Genomic DNA, 13,618 nt, shown 5'->3' on the forward strand with positions numbered 1-13,618 from the left:
CTACCATTGTTCTGCTGACTTCTGAACCAACTCATGTGTCAAATGTGACCTACATTGCAGATTATGTCCTGACCTTTGAAGTACCACCACAGCTGCACTCCTTTTGGACAATTTAGAGCTCTGACTGAAGAAAGGAAGGGCTGGAGACAAAACTTTCTCAGTCAAGGAAAGACAGAGATAGAGCAAACGTCCAAAGAAGAAGATGAGTAGGAGTACAAAATGCCACCAGCCCTTCTCTCTAAAGGCAACTTTCCATCATTTATGACACTGATCAATGTGAACTTCAATTATTTTTTTCTTCAAAAGGAGCATTAAAGAATTTTTTTGTTCTGCTGTTGCCTGATAACCGTTTTACCTATCCATACAGGAAGTAGGTTTCTCAATTACCAAATTGTTATTTTCAACAGAAGTGGAATTTGTGATCAGTAATCTGTTTCATAACTGTGAAATTACTTTCTTGTCCTTTCTGTAGTGTCAGATTTTTGCATACTCTTGAAGCTGGTCGTCAACTCTCCTTCATAAAAAACAAACTGGAAACCCTTCCTCAAAATTTTTTTGAACTTAAGCAGAGAAGGTTGGACATTTGGTGAAATTTACTGATTTTTTTTTTCATTTGGTGTAGAAGGTCACTTTCAAATTCACACCAGCAAAACTCCCAAGTTTTCTGCTTACATCTTTCCTCACATTACACCAGAATCTATGCTTGTGCAGTTGGTCAGTGAAACTTTCATTAATAGACCTGGCTGAAAAGTAAAAAAAAAAACATCAGTCAGAAAAGAAAAAAAATTACCTATATAATTATCTCTGCACTTAAACCTGTCAGTTAGCTGGACTTATATGGGAAAGTGTTGAAAAACATGTAACTTATACACCAAGTATAGGATGAGTTTTCTTCCTCAGTTGAATTGTGTCTCACCTCAATCTGCCTCCAAGAAACTCATGTATCCACAAGACAGCACTTGGAAAGCTTCTTACTTTGGTCTTTGAGGTACAAAAAGGATGTGAAAAACTATTCACAGGCAGGTCTTCCCTGACCACATGTTTGAGATGATTCAGTTATGCTGTTGAGCTCACCACCAACAAATGTGCACACAAGCACGTATCAATGGCTACTGATTTACATATCTTGGACCATGAAGGGAGGAGAAAACAGCATGTGCTTGAGGGAGATGCAAGGAATTGAAAGTTTAATGCCTTTAGGATGTCAAGGCAATATGCTTGGAGGTCTCCATATGTTTGCAAGACAGCGCTCATTTACTGCCCTCTTGTAGCTCTGTGTTACTTCTCTCAGGCAGTGATGCCAGTTGTGCTGTTTTTCTTGATCTCTGAATTAGCCAGCATTTTCACCTCACTGACGGTAAATTGCATTGCCCTCAGCACCAGTGGGTGCATAACTTGGCACATACATATTTTTCTAATATGATTCTTTAAGGTATTAATATGCAAATGAGCTCAAGGATGGAATAAACTGCAGGACTAACTTCTAGCATTACTAAGGACAGGTTTAGTGCCATATTTGGAACACAAAATTTCATAGGACTGCATTTAAGATGCTCTTTTTTCCCTTTAATAAGATTACTTTTTCCACCAAGGTATCTTCCACTAATATACATTGTGTATCCCAGGGTATTGTATTTTGGGCTGAGGGCTCAGTAATTGCATGGATTTGTTCAAAAGAAAGTTGAGGCCATAAATCCTAGCTGACTGAGAGCTAGTGTAGACCTTTAACTAAGTCTATGATTGTGCTGATAGCAATATTACTTTAAACTTTCATCCTACAGAGGGGAAAATACTTAAGAAGTACAGATCTGCACAAGCTCATTGGCCAAATTCTCAGGAGGTTAAGTTAAAAACCACTCCTTTGCCATGTATAGTTTAACATAGTGTAGTGTTTTTCTTGTCAGGCTTGGAAACATATATGCTCTGCCAGGGTTTGAAGGAAGGAAGGAAAAATATGAAAAAAAATCCGACGATGAACAGACGTAAAGAAACAAAGCAAATTCTCTTCTCACAGCTCAGCTTAAAGATCTACTTAGATATTACATTAACTTTGTGACTCTATGTACCCAGAACTTGCTATATTGATGCCCATTCTTCTGTTATTTACTTATTGTCTCATTTAGCAGAGCTACATTATGTCCAGAACTACATAATGTCAAGATTTTTCAATTTGTTACTGAAGTGAATCATGATCTTAGTTGGCCTGACTTCATTAATTCCTGAGATGTGGTTGTGAGCAGAGACTTTGTTAGAGTATCTCTTCTTCCTGTGAGACACTAATCTCTAGAGTCAAAACTCACCTTGCACAGATGCTGAAGCTATTTTTGTATATCCAAAGTTAATCCAGCTCTGAGCTACAGTAATGATAATATATCCCTTTAACAACAGGCGTGGAAACTTTACTCTGTTCTATCCGTAGCATGTATTCAATTGCACATCTTGGATATCTGGCAGACCAGTATCTGATGAAGTGCTATCATTCTTCCTCAAAGTTATTTCACTTTAAATAAGACAAAGATCCAAATCAAAGATTTTTTTGGATAAGGCCAATTTGAGTTTTCATTAGTGCTTAAGCTCTAGTTAATGAACATTAATTAACAAGGATGATTATATTATAGACTGGACACATCCATTTTTAATTAGTCATGTTTAAGGAGCAAATATTTGAGTCATGGGACAAATATGTAAATAGTATTTGCACTATAATTTGTAATTGCATGAAAAATTTAAATTTAAATGTGAAGCCCAATATTCTAATCTCAAGCAATGATCAGCATTATTCACTAAGGTAAAACATATAGTAATGCTTAGAATATTCTCCTAATCTTGTTCACTGGCATTTTAGAGACAGAGTTGTATCCAGGACTTTGTGTTTAAGAGTCTTTGATGAACTTTTTTTTCTAGGAACTTCTCTAGCTGCTTTTTGAACCCATCTTTACTTTGGGCCACCACAATGTCCTGTGGCAATGAGTTCCAATTTCCTATGTGCTGTCTGAAATGATCCTTCTTTTTGTTCATATTCAGAATGCTGCCTGGATTTTCACTTGATGCTCCATAATCACTTGGTGTGCACCTTTTCTGTGCTATTCCTGACTTTACAGAGATCTATTCTTCCTCCTCACTCCCAGCTCTGTCTCTGAGTATTTAGAAACTTCTCAGATGGGAGCAGTTCCATAACTTCGATTATCTCTGATGTACTTTTTCACTCTTTCTGAGCTGGGTGAGGAGGCAGAACCGCCCAAAGGGTTCAGTACAATGACATTTTCTATTTGCTCTTTCTTCTCCATTGATTTACCCAGGAAAAAGGGTCATTCTCCCATGTGAATACCATGGTGTGCCTCTATACCTTGTGGGAGGCTTGGCATTCCTTCTACCATACCTAGCATGGGACATCTGTTTTGAGCCATCATCAGCTCTTCAGAATCAAATGAACTCACATTTAATCCATTAAAAGATGGGCTTACTAGTCAATTAATTCACAAACTAGTAGTTCTCTGGGGCTGACCCAACAGCCAGTATAGGTCCTTGTTTCTAAATGAGGGTGGCCATATGCATGCCCTGCTGGAAATGGTTCCTGGTCTCAGACAGTTCCTTAGTTATGACTGGGAATTGCCTGGGAGAGGCGTGCCTGTGCAAAACTTTTCCAAGGACTCCTTCAACAATTTAGCAATACAGAAACTTCAGTTCCAATGCCCAGCAACAGTTCTAGGCATGGATTTACTTGTACAGAGAGCAGCTCAAGGGCGGTTAAGATTGGCACTGCAGTGTACTCAGTGGGTGCAAGTCCTCTCAAATTTCTGACGTTGCCTCTATGTGTATTTGCTCTGTATTTGGAGTGGAAGAAAAATGTTCAGAAATTAGATGAGTCCACCTCTTTTCCTCTGCAGTATACCTAGAGCACTTAGGAGATATCATAGCATAAGAGAGCAATGCTTAGGAGTGAGAAAGTGAAACCCAGGTCCTATTTATGTAAAATATATATTTTAAAAAGGAGATGATTGATGTTAATAAGCAATTAAGTATTTATAAGGTAATCCAGGAATCAAGATCAGGTGTTGCAGAGGGGAGCAGAGGATTTTCTCTGATTTAAGATTAGGAATAATCAGGATTAGATACAGACATTAAACCTCTGGAGGACACAAGTTCTGCAGAGTTAGCATAACCAGAAATCAGATTTGCTTAGTAACATGTTAAAGAATTTTTAATATACATACTCATATACACGAGTATGCATAGGGATAGATACCTCTTCAAAGCTCTATGTAAATATTTATGTAAGGGCATAATTTGTAAGTAAATAGATCAATATTAATTCCTTCGTGGCTGGATTCACAAGGAATCTGATGCCCTTGCTATAAATGGAAAACTGACCAAAAATATTATTCAATATCCATTTCAGTTTTTTCAAGGAGATTGCTTTTAAGGACAGGGACAAAAAAATAACATATTTCTCTCATATAAATATGGCTGCATGTAACTTTGTAGATTAATATGTTTAGATGATAATTGTTGTTTCTTGATTAATTATTTAGGTGCAGTATGAAAATCAGAGTTTCTGATTAAAATAGCTATTGTCTGTTTTTATGAATAGTCAAAAACTAGGTCACTGCAAGAACTGGAAACATCTCAGTGGTGTGTCATAGGTCTGTCATATTCTATATTTTTATGTGTAGATAATACAGTATATTGTTAATGTGAGATCTGGCATGTCTTATTCTAGCACACTCCAATTTAAGTTGTGTCAGCTGAGAAACTTGCCAAGGGAAGTAAAAGCCAAGCACAGTCTGTGGGTGCTAGGCTGCCTTAGCAATTTTTATTTGGCAGCTCAGAAGTCTTCTGCCCTCATGCCCTAAACCTCCTTGCATATGAACATGAAAGTTTTAAAACTCTAGGTTTCTGCTTTGTACCTCTGGGTGAGCTTCACAGAGCATGGTCCTGGTGCTCCATGTAGCCCTGCAATTCAGACAGGATGTGGGGCCTGAGAATGAGGCTCTTCTGGCAGTGTTTTGTTCATGGGAAACTCATTCCAGTCCCTGGAAGACAGTAGTAGGCAATAAAGTAAACTCCTCTGTAGTACTTATCTCCCTGTAGCCTTCTGCTGCTGCAGTTGCCTGTGCATCTCTGCCTGTTTGTCCCACAGGGCCACCTACCACCATGGGCGTACCATGCCCTTGCTCTGTGCTGTCAGGTGCCTTCTCTGGCACCCCATGCCTATTACAGGCAGCAGCTCACTGGAGAGTGTCACTTTTCCTCATTTCTGTAACTCAAGTTACAAATAACCAATGTACCAGAAAACTTCGCCAAATGGTCAGTGGCTGTGTGCCACTCTTTGGCTGTGGCTACATTTTCTGGCACTTTACAAAAGCTGTTTTTATCATGGCTTTATTTTCCATGAGTTTAATCTTTTTATACCTATGTTGTCTTCAGAAAAGCTGAGCTATAAATAGGGGGGGTTTGTCCAAAGCATACGAAACAGACCATTCATCTCACTGATTTCTCTTAGATGGACCCAAAGAGCTCAGAGAGGAAAATGAGAAAGTGCGTAAAATAATAGCTCAGAGTGATGTAAATAATTCTGCTTCTTGTCCTGCACATCCCTTCCTTTCTTTCCAGGATTCACACCCTCTCCTTGCTCTGAGGAGGTTATTGAGATGATGACATAAGCAAGTGTGACAAGACTATGCTGTTATTTTTCCCAACCATATATAGGTTTTAGATTATTAACTCTTCATTTACAAAGTTGCTTTCACTCATAGAGCTGAATTTTTGGCAACAGGCACAACCCAACAACAAACTTCTCTGAAAGATAATAGCTATTATAAGAAAGAAAAAAATACTATAAAAATAAAAAATAATAATGTTACCATTTATTATCATTATATACTTGTGTTCTAGTGCTCAGGGTTTGTCAGGTGTTTTGAAAGTAACAGAGCAGACCAAACAAACAACTACCTACAGGTTGTATCTCCAAACTAACCTGCATGTGTTTAGTGGCTCCAGAATCCCACAGACCAGGTGTAGCTGAAAACCCAACTAATTAGCTACAAGGAGAAGGGAGGACAAGGGTGGCCACAAACATGAGGAGCATCCAGCAGTATATGCTGGATGCAGACTCCTGAGCTATTGTTTTGCCCCTCACCAGGTCCCTTGTTGCACAGGAACCTTGACATGTGTCCAAATTCAGGGAGAAAAAAAGTGACTGATGAAGATGTTGAGAGGTCTGAAAATTTCAAAATCCAAGTATGGGTTTCATGCAGTACAGGAAAACACATAAAAAAAAAGAAATCTGGAAAACCACCTTTTTTATGGTTTCTTTTGGAAGCTAAAACCGGGATAACACCCAGAATCCTATTCTTCCAATGTCTTGTGTGTTAAAAAGAAACCTTATCTTAAAGTACACAACATCCCCATTTGCATGGCTAGCTCTTCAGGCACACGGCTAAGCCATATCCTGCCCTCTGGGAAACACGCTGGTGCAAGGAGGAAAACTGGTAACACTGAATTTAGCTCATCAGGTTTGGGTTGTTTGTTTTCTGCCTCTAAGTGCGTGTTTGGAAGGATCCAAGAGATACTGGAAACTGATGCAGAGTAGAAGGCTGAGGGTAGTGGTTATGGGTGGGCAAGTTTTTAAAATAAAAGTGGCAGAATAGGAAGATAAGGAATGTGATGGGTAATCTCAGGAATGCAGGGCAGGAAATGCATTGTGAATTAATGTCTTGCCATGGGGGAAGGTATACATCATCCGTCATCTTCACTGTCAATGGTTAAAACTGATGTTGAAAGAATCATTGCTCTGTAACTTTGTCTTAAAATAGTAAAACTAGAAAATCATTCTGAGAACGGGTGAGCAAGTGAATAACATTTAAGAAGCTGATTAAGCATCAGGCAAGGAAAGAATACTCTTAATGCAATACAGTAACTCTATTAGCTGTCTTCAATGAAACTTGAACTCAGATTTTATTGACTAATGTAACGATACCCACGAAACCAAGTGTTTCAGGAGCTTCTAGTGTAAGAGTTGGGGTGCAACACTACTTGATTTTGTGACGTGAACAAGCTCTTTAAATGGCAAATTCTAATAGACTGTGGTTATAAATGTTGAAAAATATAAATATAATTGATTAGTCTGAAAATTTGATTTTTTTTTTTAATATTGGAGCATTGGACTTTCTGCAGAAAGTATCTATGTCAGATATATTTTTAGATAAGTTCTGGTATTTCATTGTCTTGCTGACATTTTGCATTGCTCCAGTGGTACTCATTATAAAATAACTGAAGAGTATTAAATCAATGTACCTTAACTCCTGAGTCTGTCATTCTATATCCCTCATGACTGTGGTAGTGGCCAATATGTCTTGTTGCTTTCCAGAGTAGAAAGTACACCTGAATGAATTGATTATGTACCAAAAACCCAGATAGATTCCAGGTAAATTACAAGATAGAAGTTGAGAGAAACAAGAAAAAACATATTTTCATCCTTTACCTTTTTTCTTTTAATATTTGCAAAGGATTATTGTAAGTAAAGGATACTGTTATAATAAACGTATCAGGAGAAAGCTTTAACATCCCCAAACATTTTACCTCCTAAATTTTGAAACATCCTGACATAACACATTCATTTTATAAAGCGTAGAACATAGCAGAGCATGAGTCATCTTTCAGCGAGGCATACAAATAACTTACATTTGCAGCCACGCTTGTCCCAGATGGCAGGTGACTTTCAGCCACGGGATGCAGATTCAGGCTACTGGAGGTTCCACACGAGTGCATAATCTCCTTCTTGCCCTGTATGGGTGCATTTTGTGTGTCCCTGTTTTGGGGTTAGCATTAGGCAGTTGCAGAGTGGTCTCTCTGCTCTCTGTCCTCTTCTTACCACTGGAAAGACCAGAGCCAACAGCACCTTTAATCTGCATATTAGGATGCCTGCTCTCTTCAGAGAGCAGAAGCAAATGCCCCAAGGGAGACTGCCAACCATCAGACAGTGCATTATGAAACCTGAAGACACAGAGAGTGAATTAAATTTTAACAAAGTAACTTTAGTAAAAGTGCTTTCACTTAATAGCTGAATGCCAAGAGTCAGTCAACTTCAGTTAAGTTGTTTTGTAAGGCTGGAGGTGTGAGGTGCAGGCGAGGCTGACAGCCTGTGTGAGAACCCCGTAAGGTGGCCTGTCTGCAGCAAGCCAGTGAAGGAACCAAAGACTTAGGGTTTAGTTTCCTGGTAAGTGTTGTGGTGCCTTGGGATATTTCAGCTACCAGATGATTTCTAAGGGTTTTAATTGTGTTTTGGGCAACCTACCTGTGATTGCCAAGGAAGCAAATGCTGCAGCTTGCCATTGCATCTCACAGCAAAAGAACCAAAAGCAAATCTGGGTCAAAGCATCTTTTGGTGTTTTGTCTGTTTCTTTTTCAGAGCATGGCTAGGACCCTGCTGGGAAATTGCCCATTTTGGCAAGGTCTCTGTGCAGGTCCTTGGTATCACTTCAACGTTCTTAAGCACAACTGAAAGACTGTACGGACTGCAGAAATAAAGGGTTCAGCAGAGGCACAGAAGCAGTCAGCAATGTTGCTGCAGAACAGAGCAGAGCAGAGCAGCACAGCATGAGCAACCAGCAGAAAGAAGAACGGGAGGTTGTGACTTGATAGCAGTAGCTAATGGTAAACCTGGTGAGCAAACTGGTAAGAAACACAAAAACAGTGCTGGTGTGAGTAACTAGAGGTAAATAGAGCATCCCTCAAAAAAAAAAAAAAAAAGAGCAATGGAGAGCACAACTCCATTGTTAGGTCTCAAATGGTGAACTATGAGGAAATGGATTGCAAAGTGTTCCAGGAACAATGATCAATATCTGTCACTTGGATGTCTCCAAATCTGGACTGGAAATGGAAATTGGACTTTCTTACTATCTTACATGCATTAGAACATGGTCAAGAATATCAGGAAAATAAAAATAACTTTACAGAAAAAAGCACAAAGTCCATGTAGTCCATATTGCAGCTCTGACAGACGATGCTCAGAGAAATAGTGTGAAAAAAGGGCAAGTGTGGAGTGACAAATCCCTGCCATGTCCTTCCTTCTAGTCTCTAGCAGAAGGGTTAAATCTTCAGCTTTTTTTCTAGCAAAAACAAATATTCATGGGGGCTGTATTTGGATGTGATTGTTCATATTTCCGAATATGTTTATGACTAGGAATATTATTCTTAGATTACTTTCTCTACAAATACTTCAACATGATGAATAGTCTTCCCCTACCTTATCAGAAAGGAGCCAATCAGAATAATCTACTGTAATTCATTAAGACTGACATCTTGTGGTTGCTTTTTGTATGCCGCCTTCTGCCCGAGTTTCTTAGGAAAGACTGAACTTCTCTCTTTTCCTAAACAGCTACTGTACGTCCTCTTTATGTTACTGAGGGCGTATTAGCTACATGATTCTGAAAATTATTCAGTAACCCCAACAGGGAGCTGAGAAAAGAATTAATGATGAAATCAAAATTTAATTATCCTTTCTTTTTTCTCTTTTCCTCCGGAGCTTTATGGTGTTGAATGTACAAAAGCACTTTACCACTGCAATCACAGCCCTCTTAATTGTGTCTCAGTTTACATGCTAACATTTTTCAGCTTAAATATTTTTAAAACTGTTAGCAATCTTATCCTAGAACACTAAACAAACTTTAAAGCATTGGTTAGAGTAACAAGGGAGACTAGTTTGAAAATCTCTCTAATAATGTTTTGTCTTTTGTGAGTTAAAAGTTACAGCATCCAGCAGAATGTGTGTAGTGACACCTGCCTTTGCATGTATTTAATCAAGACAGTTACTGGGCACATAGCTGTGCTCCCCAAAGTTTCATCATGTATTTTAATGTGGTGCAAGTGGAAAAGACACACCTCCTATGTCTGCAAAATAGAGAATACTATTATTGCCAGTCCAAAGAGTATAGCAATTTCCACATCATTTTTTTAGTCTCAGGGATGGTGTTATGAGACTATAAATTCACATTCTTCTGAATTTGGAAGTAGAATTTTCTTTCTTAGACAGCAATTTGCAACGGGCAATGCGTTGATATAAAGCAGGAAAGTAATTTGGACATTTATCTGAAACTTTTCAATCTTCTGTTAGTACTTGATTAGCTTTTCACAGGCGTCAACAACTCCTGCAGCAATGCTTTACACAAGGTCTGGGCTATGAAGGGGAGTCCACCTGTGTAGCATCAGCAGCAAGTAGCAGAGAAACAGTAGAAAAAATATCTCCAATTATTTTATCAAGTAAGTATAGAACAACCTCGTATTTTCTCATGTGTGTGTAATTAATTCATTTATTTATTTCCTTGAGAAAAGAAAGGAAATTGCTTTCCTTTGAAGTTTTCTGAGTGCCGGAATGCTTCCTTGTCTCCCAACAACTAAAAATAGCCCAGTTTTAATACACTTCCGAAATGGACATTAGTTGCTCAGGACCAAATTAATAGATTTTGCTCGTCCTTCAAAGGAGGATCAGTTTTAGAATGAGAGCAAATAGTGTCAGCCTGAATGCAATTTTTACAGAGTTAACAAGGACCTGAAACAGGGAGAGAGAATGAAAATCTCAGAGTATCACAAATTTGCAGCAAATGCAGCAAAATAACTGGTTCCACTGTTCATTCAACAGGTTCAGGTTGTTGTTCAGGATGTAACATAGTATTTCAGCATTTTTGACCCTCCAGGTTTCCTCGCTGTGATCTCTGCATGAGAGTAGGGTTGGTGACTTATAGGACCTTAAGTCATGATTCCTGTGGCAGAATTGTAAATTTGCATGTTCTAGAAACATGAGAGAATATAAAGAAATTGCCATAATGATCTGGAGAAAAAAGACCCCTAACATCTGTAGAGAACAGTTGCTGCACAGAATAAAGTTGCAAACAGAACTAAACAGAGAAGTGGTAGGGAAAACATGACAGTCAGAAAGAATCTTGCAAGAATGGCATCACCAACATTAGACAGACAAGGACAGAATGATTATTGACTTCTTACTGGCCAAGCATGTGTTTAAATAGTTGGCTCTTCCCTGACTCCACCTAAACTAATACTGAGATGAGCACAATGATTAGCAGAAAAAAAGGCTTGTTTTTAGGTCTTACACAGCCTTTGGTATTTTTTCCCTTAAAAATGCTTTGTGCAGAAGATAGATTTTACTAAGAGTGATGATGTTTTTTAAATATGAGACATATTTAAAGCTGTAAGCTTTTCAAGCTCCAGTAAAGACAATGCAAACTTAGGGGCTATGACATCATGAAAATAGTTCAAAGTATCTTCACTCTAATCCTTGAGCCCTGTGGATTTGTTTTGAGACACAGTAAAGCTTCCTTTTGAAAAATTAATATGAGAGAAATGTAGCACAAATATAGCAGAAGTATAACGGAACTGGCAAGAGCTGCTTCAGACCAGGAGTATGGATGAATTAGACAAAGTTTAAAAATACATCTTTAAGCCTGGACACATTATTTTTGAGACATTTCAGCAACTCAGCTTTAAGGAAATGTAGGTAGGTGTCAAGCAGCACTAACTGCTCCACAGAGAATAGAAATGGATGCTGCACAAAACTGTAATTGATGGTCCTTTAGTTTAGAAATGTTGAGAGTCTGTGTATGTCATGTGGTGGTGAGGCACTGGCAAAAGTTGCCCAGCCCCATCCCTGGAGGTGTTCAAGAGCAGGCTGGATGGAGCTCTGAGTAACCTGGTCTAGTGGAAGTGTCCCTGCCCTTGGTGGGGGTGGAGGGGTGGAGCTAGATCATCTTTATGATTCCTTCCAACCCAAACCATTCTATGATTCTATGAAGAATAGTCCCCTCAAGAACTGAGGGAAAGCAGTTGTTTTCTGTGAATATCTTATGTTCTTTGATGGTAACATGGGGAGGAAGAAGGCAGCTGAAGTAGGTCTCTGTGAATTAAGTTGATCTCTACTATAATTCTGCAAAGGTACTCTTTTATGTAACATCGTCTTCATCACAGGCAAGTCCCTGCACAGAATATGTAGGCAGTTTCCAACCTTAGTCTGCTGGCATGTCCAGAAGAAGCTGATTCAGCCCACAAGGAGCACATGGCTATTGGAAATAATGGCTCTAAGCCATATTCTGAAGATATGCTGACTCTCAGCACTGCAATGCAGTGGAGAAGAAAATCTCTCTTGGCAGAGCTGCTTCCAGGAAGAACTCAAATTGCACTTTGAATTCACTGCTAGGGAAGGGAATCAAGGCAAATGGAATTGCAGGGGGAAGCACGTTGGATCATGCCTGCCTGTCTGGAGTATCCCATAAAAATATAATAATTTTTTCATATTTTTAGTTCATTTCTTGATAAAAAGTGGACTACCATACTATCTTGGCTTGCGTCAGAAACAGTGGGGCAAGCAGGACTAGGGAAATGAACATCCCTCTGTACTCAGCACTGGTGAGGCTGCACTTCAAATCCTTTGTTTAGTTTTGGGCCCCTCACTACAAAAAGGACATTGAGGCACTGAAGTGTGTCCAGAGAAGGGCACTGAAGCTGGTGAAGGGTCTGGAGCACAAGTCTTACAAGGAATGGCTGAGGGAGCTGGGGTTGTTTAGCCTGGAGAAAAGGAGGCTTGGGGTGAGCTTACTCCTTTCTACAACTACCTGAAAGGAGACTGTAGTGAGGTGGGGGTTGGTCTCATCTCCCAAGGGACATAGTTTAGTGGTGGACTAAGCAGTGCTGGGTTAATGGTTGGACTTGATTAAAAGATAGTGTTTTACCTATTTGTAAATATTTAATGATATTTTTCCTTTCTGCAGTGATTCGATCTTTTCTTAAAGGAGTCCTCATAGTTTCCCTGTAACTGAATAGGGTGTGTTAAACTGAATCTGAACTTAAGCAGAACCTCAATTTTATTTATTTATTTATTTATTTATTTATTTATTTATGTATGTATGTATGTATGTATGTATGTATGTATGTATGTAAAAGAAGACAACAGACTTTAGATGAAATGCACTTTCCCACACGTTGAATTTGTTCCTACATTTTGGTGTCCAGTGATGACCAAAGGTCCTATTTAGGACTGGATGCTTGGGCTCAGCACTGGTCAGAGAATACTTTTTGTGAGTACCTACCAATCTAATGATAGACAAAATACAAGAACAAACAAGATCCAAAGTTTACTGAAGTCCTTATGCCACAAATTTCTCTGGGGATTTAAAAGTGGAAAAATCAGTATCAATTTCTCTCTTTCTTCTATGCTCTAGGCTAACTAGCATAAAGTTCTTACAATTTTTTATGCCTGTGTGAAGAATGTACAGAGGAAAAAAACAGAGTGAAAGAGCTGAATGTTTTTAGTTCTACTTAGTACTGCATTCCATTTCTGACAACAATCTGTATTTCTCCCAATCCTGAAAACAAAATATTTTTTATCTCTAAAGAAGACTTTTCTTGTAGCATAACAAATGCCATGAGCTCCACGGTTTTAACTGTTTTGACAGTATTATCTTTTCTGAAGAGAAACACAGCCTATCTGCCGTGAGAATGCTCACACCATCGAACTTCCTGTATGAGCCAAAGACAGGACTGATAATTGACTTCACTTCATTCACTGCGAAAGACAAGTTTGACCAATTGCTTGTAGTCAGTTGAATGT

Source organism: Manacus candei, unplaced genomic scaffold (assembly GCF_025592945.1).
Source record: "Manacus candei isolate 608988 ecotype Guabito, Panama unplaced genomic scaffold, ASM2559294v1 h1tg000034l, whole genome shotgun sequence".
NCBI classification, from domain to species: domain Eukaryota; kingdom Metazoa; phylum Chordata; class Aves; order Passeriformes; family Pipridae; genus Manacus; species Manacus candei.